Raw genomic sequence first — 15,491 nt, forward strand, 5'->3', positions numbered from 1 at the left:
AAGAAAAATGCTTGTTATTTATTATATTTCTTTTTAGAAAATTAGCAAAATAATACTAAAAAGGTTGGTAGCCCCGACATTTGGCTCCAGATGTATTTCTGTATCTATCTATCTATCTCTCTCTCTCTCTCTCTCTCTCTCTCTCTCTATCCATCCATCCATCCATCCATCCATCCATCCATCCATCCATCCATCCATCTATCCATCCATCTATCTATCTATCTATCTATCTATCTATCTATCTATCTATCTATCTATCTATATGGCATAGATAAGGCGGCACTCACAGGTCTTATTGAAAAAAAAATAAACAGAGACAAAGGGGGCAATTCAATTCGCAGACTCACAGATTTTTGTACACAGCCCTATGGCACCTGTTAATGAATACAATAAATAAGATCTGTCCTGTCTTCCTGGCAATGGCAGCTGTTTTAGGGACGGTGAGTACTCTGGCTACCGCTGTACATAAATGTAGGACAGACTTACATATATACACACATTTAGTTTAAGAAGACTATCATAATAGTGTAAGTAAATAAAATACAGTCAGAAAGTGTTACCAGACTTTGCAGTAAATATATATATTTACAAAATGGGATATACAGGGATTTTAATGTCAGGTCATTTTTCCCTTTGGGGTTTACTTTGTAATTTGTAATATGTATGAGATCATAAATAAATTGTATTATCACAAAAAATAATAATAATAATAATAATTATAACAAAAACTAAGCTTCAAGCTTATCGTACTTTGTGGCTCTTTTTTATGTTTCTCAGAATGATGAATTACAGAGATTTTGTGCTGAGTGCACAGTGACGTCTGTATTGGGGTGTGACTATGACTGAATGATCTGCACCCAACCTCCAAGTTATACATAGAGCACAGTGTCTGCACTCAGCCTGTAATCATACAAATCACTGTCTCTGCACTCAGCCTGGAATCATACAAATCACTGTCTCTGCACTCAGCCTGGAATCATACAGATCACTGTCTCTGCACTCAGCCTGTAATCATACAAATCACTGTCTCTGCACTCAGCCTGTCCCAATCTAACCAGCTCACTGTCTCTGCACTCAGCCTGTAATCATTGGCTATAATACACCTCACTGTCTCTGCACTCAGCCTGTAATCATACAGCTCACTGTTGGGATCGGTATGAAATACCGTCGGACCTATGATTCAAATCCCGGCGCCGGAAGACCGGCAGCAGTGAAGATTCCAACAGCTCCAAAGGTAAGTATTTACTAACCCTGCTCCACCCCCTAACTGCCCTTTAGGGATGCCTAACCCTAACCTCCCTCCCTAGTGCCTAACCCTAACCCCCTTCAAAGTGCCTAAACCTAACCTCCCCCCTTCCCCGCAGCCTAAGCCTAAGTCTACCGGGGGGTGCCTAACCCTAACCCTCCTTTCCCTAGCGTAAACCTAACCCTCCCAGGGGGGTGCTTAACCCTAAAAAGCCCTCAGTGGCAAACGCAGGATTTTCAAAGGGGGGTTTCCAAATCCTTGGTTATCGAAACAATGAAAAAACATCAAGCCATAAATAAAAAGATAGATAGATAGATAGAAACAGCTTACACAGGATTTAGGACTACTACAGTAAAATATACCACTCAGCTTATGACAGGGTACACACACACTGACTGACACAGAGACACACAGACAGACACACACACCTCTATCACTTATACCCCTTTTACCCTGACTTAAAAATCCTGGGTTGATGCACGTGAACGCACATCAACCCAGGATTTTTGCCGGTGGAAACGGATCAACCCGGGTCCAGTGACCTGGGGATCCGACCCAGCTGGATTGCAGGGTTGAGCACGGGTCATTCCCGCAGTGTAAACAACGTGACCCAGGTCACGAAGACCTGGGACGCGCCACATGCCGCCTGATTGGCCGGCTTCAGTGGCGCTTGGAGATGACATCATCTCCAAGCGTCCACTGCCGGGCCGACCAGAACGGAGCAGCGCACCCCGCCCGCCCTCCGTGCCTCCGGCCCGCTTCAGAGTAAGGTAAGAAGGTCACGGAGGGGGAGGGAGAGTATGAAGCGTTGCTCACCTGCGCCGGAGAGCCGGGTCAGTGCTGACCCGGCTCCGGTGTGAACGGTGCCCGGGTCGGCGCCGCAGTGTAAAACGGGGTCTATCTCAGGTCTGATCCGGTTTGGAAACGTGTTCCAAATCCCGGGTCAGACCCAGGACTTTGGTGTAAAAGGGCTATTAGAAACATGACTACAGCAGGCAAATAAATACAGCCAGCATGATTTATTAAAGACCCCTCTCCCCCAGTAGTGGTCCCCCCTTTTTAGGGACCCCACTAGAAGTCCCCCTTATGCAGTGGACCCAGTAGTACCCCTTATATAGTGCCCCCCAGTGGCAAACGCAGGATTTCTAGAGGGGGGTTTCCAAATGCTTGATTTTAGAGTGAGTGTGGCCAGTCAATGAAGAGGGTAGAATTAGCACTTAACCAGCTTTAATATGCGTCATACAAAATGTATTGTGTGGCATAATTCCAGCATATACAGGACCACCGATCACAGTAAGCCATTAAATGTGGCAGTAGGGCCATCCGGCCTGAGCTGAATGTTTGTTTTTTTAGATGTGGGCACCATTCCAGAGCATGGGAGCAAGTCCGGGAGCAGCAGAAGAACCTAGCACTGCCCTTGACATATATGTACATATTGGGCTCTATAGCAGCACATCCCTAACAGTGCATGTTTTCCAGATCTCCTAGTTGGTGCACAGGTTATTTATTACTGACTGATACATGTTAAAAGATCTACTGGTGGTGCTAATTATTTCATTTGTGATACTGAGAAGAACATGCAGCACTAGTAAAATTCTATTACATTACTATTTCTATTGTTGCCATGGTGTGGGCTGGAAAGGGGGGTTTCCAGGCAGACAGAAACCCCCCTGCATTTGCCTATGCCCCCAGTAGTAGTCCCCTCTATGCAGTATCCCCAGTAGTGCCCCTTTTATAGTGCCCCCAGTAGTAGTCCCCCCTTTGCAGTGCCCCCAGTAGTAGTCCCCCTTATGCAGTGGCCCCAGTAGTACCCCTTATATAGAGCCCGCAGTAGTAGTTCCCCCTATGCAGTACCCCCAGTAGTGCCCCTTATATAGTGCCCCCAGCAGTAGTCCCCCCTTTGTAGTGCCCCTAGTAGTACCCCCTTTGCAGTGACCCCAGTTGTAGTCCCCCCTTTGCAATGCCCCTTATATAATGCCACCAGTAGTAGTCTCCCCTATGCAGTGCCCCCAGTAGTACCCCTTATATAGTGCCCCCAGTAGTAGTCCCCCCAGTAGTTCCCCTTATATAGTGCCCCCAGTAGTAGTCCCCCAGAATGGGCCACCCCCCTATTCATGTGCCCCCAGTTGTGCCCCCCTATTCAGTGCCCCCAGTAGCACCCCCCGTATAGAGTGCCCCCAGTAGTGGCTACCTCCTCTATACAGTGCCCCCGGTAGCGCCCCCCCCCCATACAGTGCCACTAGTAGCGGCCATCCCCTCTATACAGTGCCCCCAGTAGTCCCCCCTATGCAGTGCCTCCAGTAGAGCCCCTTATATAGTGCCCCCAGTAGTAGTCCCCCTTTGCAGTGCCCCTTAGATTGTGCCCCCAGTAGTAGTCTCCCCTTTGCAGTGCCCCTTATATAGTGCCCCCAGTAGTAGTCACCCCTATGCAGTGCCCCTTATATAGTGCCCCCAGCAGTAGTCCCCCCGGTAGTGCCCCCAGTAGTAGCCCAACCCAGTAGTGCCCCTTATATAGTGCCCCCTATATAGTGCCCCCAGTAGTTGTTTCCCCCAGAACGGGCCACCCCCCTATTCAGTGCCCCCAGTAGCGGCCCCCTATACAATGCCCCCAGGAGCGGCTACCCCCTCTATACAGTGCCCCCAGTAGCGCCTCCCCCTATGCAGTGCCAGCGTCAGTGCCCCTTACATATACACACACACAAACAAAAAAACATAACTTAACGTCCCATCACCTGCTGCGGGGGGAGCCCTCCGTGGACGCAGCAGCCAATGAGAGTCTGTCTGACTCTCATTGGCAGCAGCCATTAAGAGTCTGTCTGACTCTCATTGGCTGCTAAAATAAACACACCGCCGCCGGTTAGTACGAGCGCACTACCCGGTGCCGCCGGCGTATTTGTTAGTGTGTAGTACGGACCGCACTCAGGGCCTGATTCAGAGCCGGACGCAATTAGCGCTCGCTCGGCCAGAAAATAGGTGTGGCTATTCAAATGAACCGTTCGCTCTTTGCGGTCTGTTCACGCCTCTAGGTCTGAACGAGCGAACAAAACTTGCGGTCGTTTTTTGGAAAAATACGCCCCCTGGCCGCTTGCATCCTACGTCATGTCCGCTATTTATTAGATTAATCGAGTACATCGACCAGCGTATGAAATGCTCGCTATTCTTGTGGTTGGTTTTTGCTACCACAATCTTGCGAGCAGTTCTGGCTATAAAATAACCCAGTGACGTGGTCAATGACGCTGCTGTTTTAATTATGCACACCCATAAAATGCCCGTTTTGACCTTTAAGCACGCCTGCGTTCAGATCTCCACTCCCCGTTTTCAAGCACCTTCCCCTGTTACCACCCACATACGCCTCATTCTGTAACTCAAATTGTCAGGCATTCGCTATTTTGCGAGCACATGAATTTCGACCACACTGACTGGTTCGCGCATGCGTATAACGATCCGTACGCATGCGCGGTTGGGCAAACATCGCTCGGAGCGAACGAGCGGCCGCTTACGAGCGGCTCTGAATCAGGCCCTCACTGCGGTCTACACTACACTTAGTGATCGGCGGGCAGGGGGGGGTTATGGGTACTCAGGAACCCCACTCCGTGTGCACCTGAGCCTGTACCAATCTATACAGCTCACTGTCTCTGCACTCAGCCTGTACCAATCTATACAGCTCACTGTCTCTGCACTCAGCCTGTACCAATCTATACAGCTCACTGTGTCTGCACTCGGCCTGTTCCAATCTATACAGCTCACTGTCTGCACTCGGCCTGTTCCAATCTATACAGCTCACTGTCTCTGTACAATCTTAGGCCCTGATTCAGAGCCGGACGCTCTGACAGAGCGATCACTCTGAATCAGGGCCGGGCTATTTTTTTCTTAGAACGGCCTCCTGGCCGCTCGTATAGCTGTGGGTGACCACCCACAGCTATAGCGAGTGGCCAGGAAGATGGTCGCGATGGTCAAGACCATCGCGACCATCGGGCTTGCGACGAGACCCTTGTGGTAGGGTCTCGTTGCCGCAAGCCCCAGAGTGCTTTCAGCTCTAACAAAACAAAATAAAAGCACTCACACTGACATCACTTGTGATATCAGTTGGGCCGGCCTCAGACGGTAGGCGTTCCCATGGGAACGCCTCCGTCTGGTCAGCCACGCCCCGCCCCGCCCACCAAAGGGGGCGTGCTGTCTCTCAACATCGACAGCACGCCCCCTTTGTTGCGAGACCCGGAGCGATGGCTTGCCCGTCACTATCCGGGTCTCGCACATGCGCATGACGGAGCCGGCTCCGTCGTGCGCATGCGCTCTGGACCACCATCGACCCGGTTGCGAGCACTCAGCGCTCGCAACCGGGTCTGAATCAGGCCCTTAGATCTGAGTGTTCCAAATCCCAGGTCAGACCTGGAACTTTAGTGTAAAAGGGGTATTACACCTATACATACCTATCCCACATAATTGAACCATACTTGCCTACATCCTGGCTGCTTCCTCCGGGAGGAAGCAGCCTGGTCGGTTAAGCAGGGGGAGGGGCCTATATAGAGGGCGTGGCCAGACACTTTACCAGTGTTTAGGGGCAAGGTTTGGGGGCGGAGCCACGCAATCACGTCATTTAGGCTCCGTCCCGCTACACAATGCCGATATTTCCGGCATTGCGAGGCAGGGGGCGGGGTTATGATGACGCGAATCTCGTCATCAGCCCCTCCGCAGCGGGGGTTCAGCGCTACATTGCGGGGGGACTGGAGAAGTCGGGAGAACTGCCTACTTTTCCGGGGGGCCGGGAGCGGCACCCTATTTTCGGGAGGCTCCCGGCCGAATCGGGAGAGTAGGCATGTATGAATTGAACCAATTATTGAGCTGACAACTGGCATGTTCTTATTAGACAAATTATGCTATTATACCCCATAAAAGCCTGACGCTCAAAATCAATATAGAAGTATATTAATAGCCCTAATAAAAGTATTTTGGGTTCTTAAATTGAGTCAAAAGGCTGTTATATGTATATTTGCATAAGTCAGTGTTGGCTCCAGAGGCAGTGCAAAATTCAAATAGGGGAGTCACACCAACTGCCAGAAAGTCCCAGACGGTGATGTTTGGCAGCGTATGGGGTGGCAGTTGGTGTGGCTCCCCTATTTGAATTTTGGACTGTGCTGCAGCCTCACCTCTCTAGCCTCCACTGGCATAAGTGTTGAAAAATTTAATAAAGCAGTTTCTTTTGGAAAAAATAAAATGTAGTTAAATTGGGGGTACATTGAAATGGGTGTTAATATATTTTTGTGGCTATAAAGTGGTTTTAAAAAAAATAATAATATATATATAATATATATATATATATATATATATACACCTGCTGCAGCCACCTGCAAACCTAAAAACACCTGTCCCATCAATACAGCCCCCCAAAATATCTGACCCAGTACTTTAAACCGATTTTCCAGCACTTTTAAAATGTTCACCCCAAAAATGACATGTCATTATTAGGGGGAATTAAGCTCATTAGTCATTAGGGGGGGGAGGGCGGGGGTGTCCAAAGGGTTCTGAACCAGGTCCGGAAAGGTGGTGAAAACTTTTCGCTGGTTACCGCCTATGGAGTTTTCGCATGTGCAAAAACTCCGGTAATTGAATAGCGCGATACGCTGGTATGCGCGAAAAGATCACATCGGCAAACGTTTTTCAACAAACGCGACTTTTCGACACCTAATTGAATTCGGCCCTTAGTATGAAATGTTCTAAAAATGTATTTTAAGGGGTAGTCAGGACACAGATCATTGGTTATATTAGAACAGGGATGTAGTTTTTATCCCAGTGGGCTGGATGCCTGCACTCAGAATCCCGGCGCCAGAATTCCGGCCGCTGGCATCAGAACTGTAAGTATTAAGATTAGGAAGAGGGTTAGGTTTAGCGGTTAGGGTTAGGCACTAGGGGAGGGGTTAGTCTGTGGAGGGAGGTTCGGTTAGTGTTAAGTAGCGTACACACGGTACGACTTTGCAGGACGATATGAATGATAACGATATTGATCATATTGTTATTGTTCATATCGTCCATTTTTTGGCCCCTTTAAACCCCCAAATAACGGACGATGCGCGGCCACAGATGGTCGATAAGGATAATGACCATCGCCCGTGCATGCACTCCATCCTGGTCGATATCGATCAGGTTACTATAGTGACCCGTTCGTTATAGTCGTTTGGGGGTTGGTGGTGTGCTGGATGATCGATATTGATCATCCAGCACATGCAGGATGATCAGACAACGATATCGTTATCGCTGTCTGATCTGACCGTGTGTATACACCATTAGGCTGAAAGGGGGAGGGTTGGGCTGCAGGGGGGAGGGGTAGGGGGAGGGTTAGGCTGCAAGGGGGGAGGGTTAGGATGCTTACCTAGTTGGGTCGGGATACTGACTGTCCGGATGCTGCCGGCGGTATTGTGACTGCCGGCATCCCCACTGCAGGAATTCCGTACCCAACCTATTAGAACATTAATAAACTGCAAATTGTAACTCCTATATAAGAGGATGGAACAGATGTTTTCCTTCCAGTACAATGTCATACAGTAAATCAGTCATAAGCAAAATAGTAGCATGACTAACGGTGGGGGCACCGTCGCTGGATAGAAAACACTATTATCTAGAGCACAGGTTCTCAAACTCGGTCCTCAGGGCCCGAAACAGTGCATGTTTTCCAGGTCTCCTCACAGAATCGCAAGTGAAATACTTAGCTCCACCTGTGGATCTCTTAAAATGTGTCAGTGAGTAATGAATACACCTGTGCTCCTGCTGGGTGACTTGGAAAAAGTGACCTGTGTGGGGTCCTGAGGACTGAGTTTGAGACCCACTGATCTAGAGATTGCTGGCAGTCCCCTTAGCAATGTCAGTGACAGTAGACAGGACACATTTGCTGGGTCATCCTCTGCCTTGTCTGACTCTGCAGGCTTTGCACACATCATATCCTTGCACATGGCTGGTGGGTGTGTTTCTGAGCTGTGTTTTGCACTCAGCCTGAGATCTTGTGTATATAAAGCACAGAACAGATGTATACTTCATACAGCAACACAGAATAAGATCCGTCAGCCAGACACCTGTATCCAGAGCATCAATGGACCCTCAGGATTGTAACTGCACAGAAGGTACATAGAGGTTTTATAGTGGGGAGCATTCTACTAATATAATACCCCTTTTCCACCAAAATTCTGGGTTTGACCCGGAGTTGGAACAGGGTTCCTATCCGGATCAGACCCGGAATTTAGCCGGCGCCAACTCGGGATATCCCCAAGTCGGCGCCACTCACACCGCAGTCGGGTCTGCATAGACCCGGCTTTTCCGGCGTGAAAGTGGACGCTTGGAGATGACGTCATCTCCAAGCGCCACTGAAGCCGGACCAATCGGCCGGCTTGCGGCGCACTGCAGGTCATCAAGATCCGGAGTGCGCCGTACACACAGCAGGGTTTCTCAGGTACTAAACTCAACAAATAAATTATTTTAAAACTGCATGTACAAGGTATTATTTCATGTATATATAAGTTATAAATAGCTGATTTGTTCCTTAGACAGCAAAGAAAATAATGTAATGGAAATAACTATGATATTGTGACTTGTGAGATAGTTATAGAAGTAGGGAAAAGGAATAAAAATAATTAAGTCTTCTGCCGTTTATATTGTTAGCAGGACTCTGGCCCTGATTCAGAGCCGGACGCTGTGACAGAGCGTTCGCTCTGAATCAGGGCCGGGCTATTTTCTTTTTTGAACGGCCTCCTGGCCGCTCGCATAGCTGTGGGTGACCACCCACAGCTATAGCGAGCGGGCAGGAAGATGGTTGCGATGGTCAAGACCATCGCGACCATCGGGCTTGCGATGAGACCCTTGTGGTAGGGTCTCGTTGCCGGAAGCCCCAGAGTGCTTTCGGCTCTAACAGAGCCGAAAGCACTCCCACTGACATCACTTGTGGGAGGGAACGCCTCCGTCTGGGCAGACACGACCCCGGCCCGCCCACCAAAGGGTCGTGCTGTCACTCAACATCGATAGCACGCCCCCTTTGGTACGAGACCCAGAGTGACGGTTTGCCAGTCGCAATCCGTGTCTCGTGCATGCGCATGACGGAACCGGCTCCGTCGTGCGCATGCGCACTGGGCAACCATCGACCCGCTTGCGAGCGCTATGCGCTCGCAAGCGGGTCTGAATCAGGCCCTCTATTCCTTAATAAATATTAGTGACATAAGAGCTGGTTTATCAATTGTGCAAACATGCTTTGCTGTATACTAATGTTAGAGGCTTTTACTTGTTCTTTAAGCTTGATGTCATAAGGTGGGAGTGCAGTATTTATTGTACACGATCAACCACCATGTATATTTCAGTAGTGATGGGCAATCTGTTGCAACTATAAGGAAATACAATACATTTGTTGTGAACCGTTTTGCTATAAGTCTCTGTAATGATGTTTCTGTTTGTCTCCCAGGTGCCCCCTGTTCCTGCAGAGATTCCTGCACGTGTCAAAATTGCAAATGTGCATCATGCAAGAAAAGTAAGTGTACAATCATTCAGACACTGGGGCTGATTCTGAGTTGGGAGCAAAACAAAAATTAAGTCCCTTTCAGACATAGGACCCAGGAAATTTCCTGCTAAGACCCGGGAATTTCTCCTGTGCAAATTCCCGGGTATTTGGTCGAGATCCCCCTTTCACACTACAGCGTCTACCCGGGAAATTCCCAGGTAGATCCCTTTCAGACATAAGTTTTTAATATTACCTGCCTCTCCTCTGCCCTTCTTAGCCTATCCCCTCTCTTTATTATTATTATTATATTATTTATATCTGCCCTGGTGGTCCAGCGGAAGTGCGGGTGGCCCGCTGTGGCAGAGACCCGCCGGCGGGTGTCCCCGGTGTCTGGCTGGGGTTCTCTGTACACAGCCACCGGCGCGGAGGGTGGTGAGCAGCAGCACTGAGCATCCTATAGGACGCTCTGTGCTGCCAACTCAATGTAAAAGCTGCTTGGTGCAGCCTTGGAGTAAATTCCCGGGAGCACTATTCAGACATAAGCAGGGTAATTTCCCGGGACTTATGTCCCAGGAAATTCCCTGGTCGATTGAAGGGTTGGCTGAGGCAGGCCAAATTCCCGGGATTCTCGGTATGTCTGAAAGGGGTATAACTGGGTATCTGGAAAAAATCATGTTGCAATGCAAGGGGAGCAAATAAATTAATGTTATTATTTTGCATGCAGGGTAAATACTGGATACTTTTGCATGTAGCCCACAAGTGCTGGACATTTGCATATTTACACTGCAATGTATATTTTAGTTTGGACACGCTGTTCTCAAATCTAAATCTCTGGACACTTTACACCTGCCTCACCTGCAGTGCAATATGGTTTTGCCAAAGTACAAAGTTACCTGCTCTTTTTTGCTTTACTCCCACCTCAGAATCTGGCCTTTAATGTGGTTTGCAGGTGTTGATCCTGCCGCATGCAGACTTCAAAAGTGCATTCTACTCATAGGGGTATATATTCTAAAGTGCGGCTTTTTAGAAGGGGAGATGTTGCCCATAGCAACCAATCAGATTTCACTTAATTATCTAGCACCTTCTAGAAGAAAATAGCTAGAATCTGATTGGTTGCTATGGGCAACATCTCCACTTCTAAAAACCCGCACTTTTATCTCATGGAATTCAATTCAATGCGCTATTGAATAGCGACGGGAGGGACTCCCGAAGCTATTCAATACACCGCGCTGTTTGGGCGCGCTAAGGATTTCTTCTCGCACCCCCCTGGGGATGCGAAGAGAAATCCGACCAAAGTGCTGGGTGCACCGCTGTTTTTCTGCATAGCACGGCGCTAACAGCTGCGCGCCCGGCACTTTGGTCAGAGAATGCCGGTTACCGCTCCTTAACACCCTTGTTAAGGCGTAATGACCACCATAACCGGCATTCTCCGACCACACAGCACACTGAATTGAATAGTTCCGGGAGCTCGCTCCCAGCGCTATTCAATTCGCGTTGAATTGAATCACCCCCAGATTGGTAATCTGAAACCAACTCTTTTGTAATGCACCTAAAACTCCAGGGTGCTGCTTTGAATTTGGAGCATCAACATATACACCCAAACTTGTAATATTGTGATTGTGTGCTCTCGTTTTCAAGAGTATATGTACTGCAAGTTAACTTTTATCCCACGTAGACTTTTTGTTCGCTTTAAATAGCAATTTAAGCAATCTTTAAGCATGCATCATTTGTCTGAGCTCTTTTCAAAATCTCCCAGCATATCATGTGATGGCAGGGTATGTAGTTATAAGAGTCTGCCGGTCTCAATACCGACAGTGTAATCCCGGCAAGGGATCTAACATAGGCGTTGAAATTTCGACGCCTATGTTCATCCAGATGTCGGAACTCCGGACCGATCATCCAACGCCCTGGGAAGGGTTAGGCTAGGGGAATGGGGGGGTTAGGTTTAGGCACTAAGAAGGGAGTTTAGGGTTAAGCACCCCCCCCCCGGGAGGACTAGGTTTAGGGTGCGGGGAGGGGGGGTTAGGCTTAGGCACTAATGGGGGGATGTTAGGGTTAGGCACCTTCCCCCCCCCGGGTGGACTAGGTTTAGGGTGCGTGGAGGGGGGGTTAGGTTTAGGCACTAATGGGGGGATTTTAGGGTTAGGCACTAAGGGGTAGGTTAGGGTTAGGTACCCCTAAAGGTGGGTTAGGGTGGGGGAAAGGGTTCACGTCCGGCGGTCAAACATACTGATTCCGATGGCAGAGGGAAGACAAATATAGGGAGGAATTGAAAGTGCAAACTGAGCTCAGGGGGGTGTTCCAAAGCCTCTGCTCACTTACATCATGTGCCATGTGACTGTGGTTGCATGGTGGTCACATGACATTGTGCAAACTGAAAAATATGAGTTATTAATAACAGCCTAAAGAAACTAACTAAAGAAAATAAAGTAATCACTGTACCAGTCTACTTTTTGTAGCCTGCCACATTGACCTATCTTATGTTTCATGGGATTGCCGCTTTAACACTGTTATGTGAGGCTGCCAGTTTCATGAATAGAGCAGGGGCGCATCTATAATGGGTGCAGGGTGTGCGGTGCACACGGGCCCCTGGGTCCAGGGGGGACCCACACCGCACACACCCTGCACCCATATTTTTTAATACTTACCTCTCCGAAGTCCCGCGTCTGCAGTAGCAGCGCTGCACTAAACGCCTGGAAAATGCCCGCCATAGCCATCATGTGCAGTGGAGAAATCGCCGGCCGCTGCATTTTCCCGGTGACCTGTGCATGCGCAGTAGCTCTGGGCACAGACTACTGCCCAGAGTCTAATGCTGCGATCAGGGCCCCCTCCTCTCTTAATACGCCCCTGAAATAGATGATTGACAGCTGGATGAAAGTGTCAGGGCTTGTCCTCCTGCCTGAGGCAGTAACTGAAATAGTGACACTCTTATACCTTATGCAGATGCAAATTATAAATATTAAATTGTAGTATTTATCTATATTCTTTTACAGTAAGAAACATGGGGGAATTCTATGCAATGTGTCACTGTGCACATATCAGCCAGTTATGGTCATTCCAACTTTTATTATTTCCTCGCATCTCTATGGGAGCAAAGGAAAAATTGCAATGCCGACAGGCGCTATGTGCCGTACGTGCTGTCCCGTAATGGTGCATTGCGCCCATCTCGGACAATTGAATTCCCTCCATAGATTTTTTTTTTTTTATTTCAATTCTTGCCCATTAAATAAAACACTCCCCCCGCCGAGCCCCATAATATTTTATAGCGAGAAACACAATTTGTTTATTTAAGTCGCCAAAAACCTGCAGCCTGACACAGCTGGCCGGTTGGGCCTCAATAGAGGAATAATCAAAGTTGGCAACACCATTAGCAGCATCTTGGGACTTGGTTCAACGGTAGTTTAACTGGTAGAATAACTCCCATTCTGATGCATGGAGATCTCTATATTGCTACATCTGATGAGTCTCTTCTTCCGCAGGCTGCTGCTCCTGCTGTCCGGATGACTGCAGTAAGTGCGCCCAGGGATGTGAGTGCCCAGCTGGATGTGGGACCTGCAGCTGCTGCAAGTGACCTGTTCTACACTTACCATGGGCTCTGTTACACTCTGATCTGTATATTGTGTCTTTCAGTTCTCCAATGAATGTGATGTATCATACAGTATCTATGTAATGACTATTACATTATGTAGTATCTATGTAATGTCTATTACAGTATGCAGTATCTATGTAATGTCTAATACAGTGATAAAAATGTACTTTTTTTCTTATTAAAATGTATATGAACTATTCCTGTTAGTGTTGGAAAACCAATCAATGTTGTATTTAACAACTAAACTGGAATTATGTTCTACAATCCAAAAGTCAATGAGGTAATTAAGTAAAGTTGTAATTAAGGGGCCTATTCATTATTCTTTTGCCCTTTTATAGATACAGAAACCTTGGAAATAAAAAATCCAACCCATTCATCATGAAGGTTCTGCAGGATATCTCCTGCCTACAGCACGGTCCCAATGTGCTACACATCCCCAAACACTTGTATGTGAACAATTATTCATCAAGCTCTGCATGACTGCAGGTACTAACCCACTGGGCCCTTCTTCTTCCTATTGGAAGATCCGGTTTGCGAAGAGTGATCTGTTCAGAAGCCTCTGCTTCCCCCGGACCTCAACGTGCACATGTATAAACTCAGTTAGTGCATGTGCAGTAACACTACCAATAGGAACCCAGCAGTGTAATAAACTCGCGGGACAGCTGATTTTCGGGTTGGGTACTGGATCTCAGCAGTTAGGATGCCAGAGGTCAGAATACCAACAGCGGCATCTCGACACCTGAATGTAAGCACCCTAACCCTCTCCCAAATCCACCTCTTCTGCAGGCTATCCCTCCCCCGCAGCCTAACCTTAACACCGCCCCCTTCCCCCACTTAGCCTATATCTAACCCTTCCCCTTGTGCCTAACCCTCCCCCTAATACTTACAGTTAGGATTCTGGAGCCGGGATTCCGATTGCTGTCGGGATTCCGGTGGCGGTATTCTGAGCACCAGCATTCCCGACCGCCTTGATGGTTACTACATCCCCTGATTTTCGGGGCAGTTGTCCCCATACTGGGGCAATACTGAATTGCTTCAGTAGATTTGGACCTGCCGCCGTAACTCATAGTGAGTCAGTTCAATAAATTGCATGGGCCATTTGCAATTCATAATGAACTGGCCCCTTAAAGTGTAAAACTATTACCTTATTACTTTCATCAGCATTTAGGGATAAAACAAATACACCTATGAATTTTCTTTGTACATCCTAGGATTTTAGTCTTTGCAGCATCGGTTTGGCCCCAGGTGCGTGCTGCTGCTCAGTTTGGTTGTTGTACTGTGGCACATCCAAGGTGGAGGTTCTTGTAGAGGGGGAGATGGGAAAGTGTGGTTGGAGTTGTTTCTACTTATACCTCTTTTCCACCAAAAACCCAGGTCCGACCTGGGTTTTTGGACATGGTTCCAACCCTGGTCAGACCCAGGTCAGACCCATTTACACTGCACCTTCGATCTGGGTTACTCCCAGGTCAGCCCTGTTCACACTGAACTCAGGTCTGCCCTGCTAAACCTGTGAGGTCACAAAAAGTGGGAGGTGAATGCTCCACAACCACCAATCCGCTCATTTTAGGCATGATCCAGATCAGATAACCTGGGTTGCACCGTTTACACTGCACCATTACCTGGGTCCATCCTGGGTCCAACCCTGGTAGCTACCTGGGTTGGATTGCAGGGTCACTTGACCCAGGTTATTTTTCAGTGACCCTTTTACACTGAGCTGCAACCCGGGTAGACCCTGCAAAAACCCAGGTTTTTGCTTTGGTGTAAAAGGGGTATTAGTTTATCTGGCAGCAATTGTTTCTGTCACATCTCTAGTTAGAGCTAGGAACCTTTTTTATAGGCGGAAACACAGGAGAACTCTGGTAACAGCCAGGTCACTACTGCAGCACACGGTATGTACCTGGGAGGAACAGCAGGCTATCTACCCTTTGTGGTATATTTACTAAAGTGAGAGTATTTAGAAGTGGAGATGTTGTCCGACTCCATAGCAACCAATCAGATTCTAGCTATTATCTTCTAGCAGGTGCTAGTTAAGTGTTAAGTAGAATCTGATTGGCTGCTATGGACAACAACTCCACTTCTAAAAACCTGCGCTTTAGTAAATATACCCCTTAGTGTGTTATTACATTATTTGTCTACAAATGCTGTATTCTCTCTGTAGCAACAGTGACTACATTCCTGGGAAC

At 48.1% G+C, this 15,491-nt stretch overlaps 1 long non-coding RNA gene across 1 annotated transcript; it reads left to right on the plus strand.

Moving 5' to 3' along the window:
- Positions 1–8,259: 8,259 nt before the first annotated feature.
- Positions 8,260–13,507, plus strand: LOC148477217 (uncharacterized). The gene is made up of 3 exons (XR_015872532.1): positions 8,260–8,358; positions 9,684–9,749; positions 13,199–13,507. It is a non-coding gene; the product is annotated as an uncharacterized LOC148477217 (long non-coding RNA).
- The last annotated feature ends 1,984 nt before the right edge of the window (positions 13,508–15,491 follow it).

The sequence above is a fragment of the Taudactylus pleione genome, unplaced genomic scaffold (genome assembly GCF_031769625.1).
Source record: "Taudactylus pleione unplaced genomic scaffold, aTauple2 ptg000737l, whole genome shotgun sequence".
Classification (NCBI taxonomy): domain Eukaryota; kingdom Metazoa; phylum Chordata; class Amphibia; order Anura; family Myobatrachidae; genus Taudactylus; species Taudactylus pleione.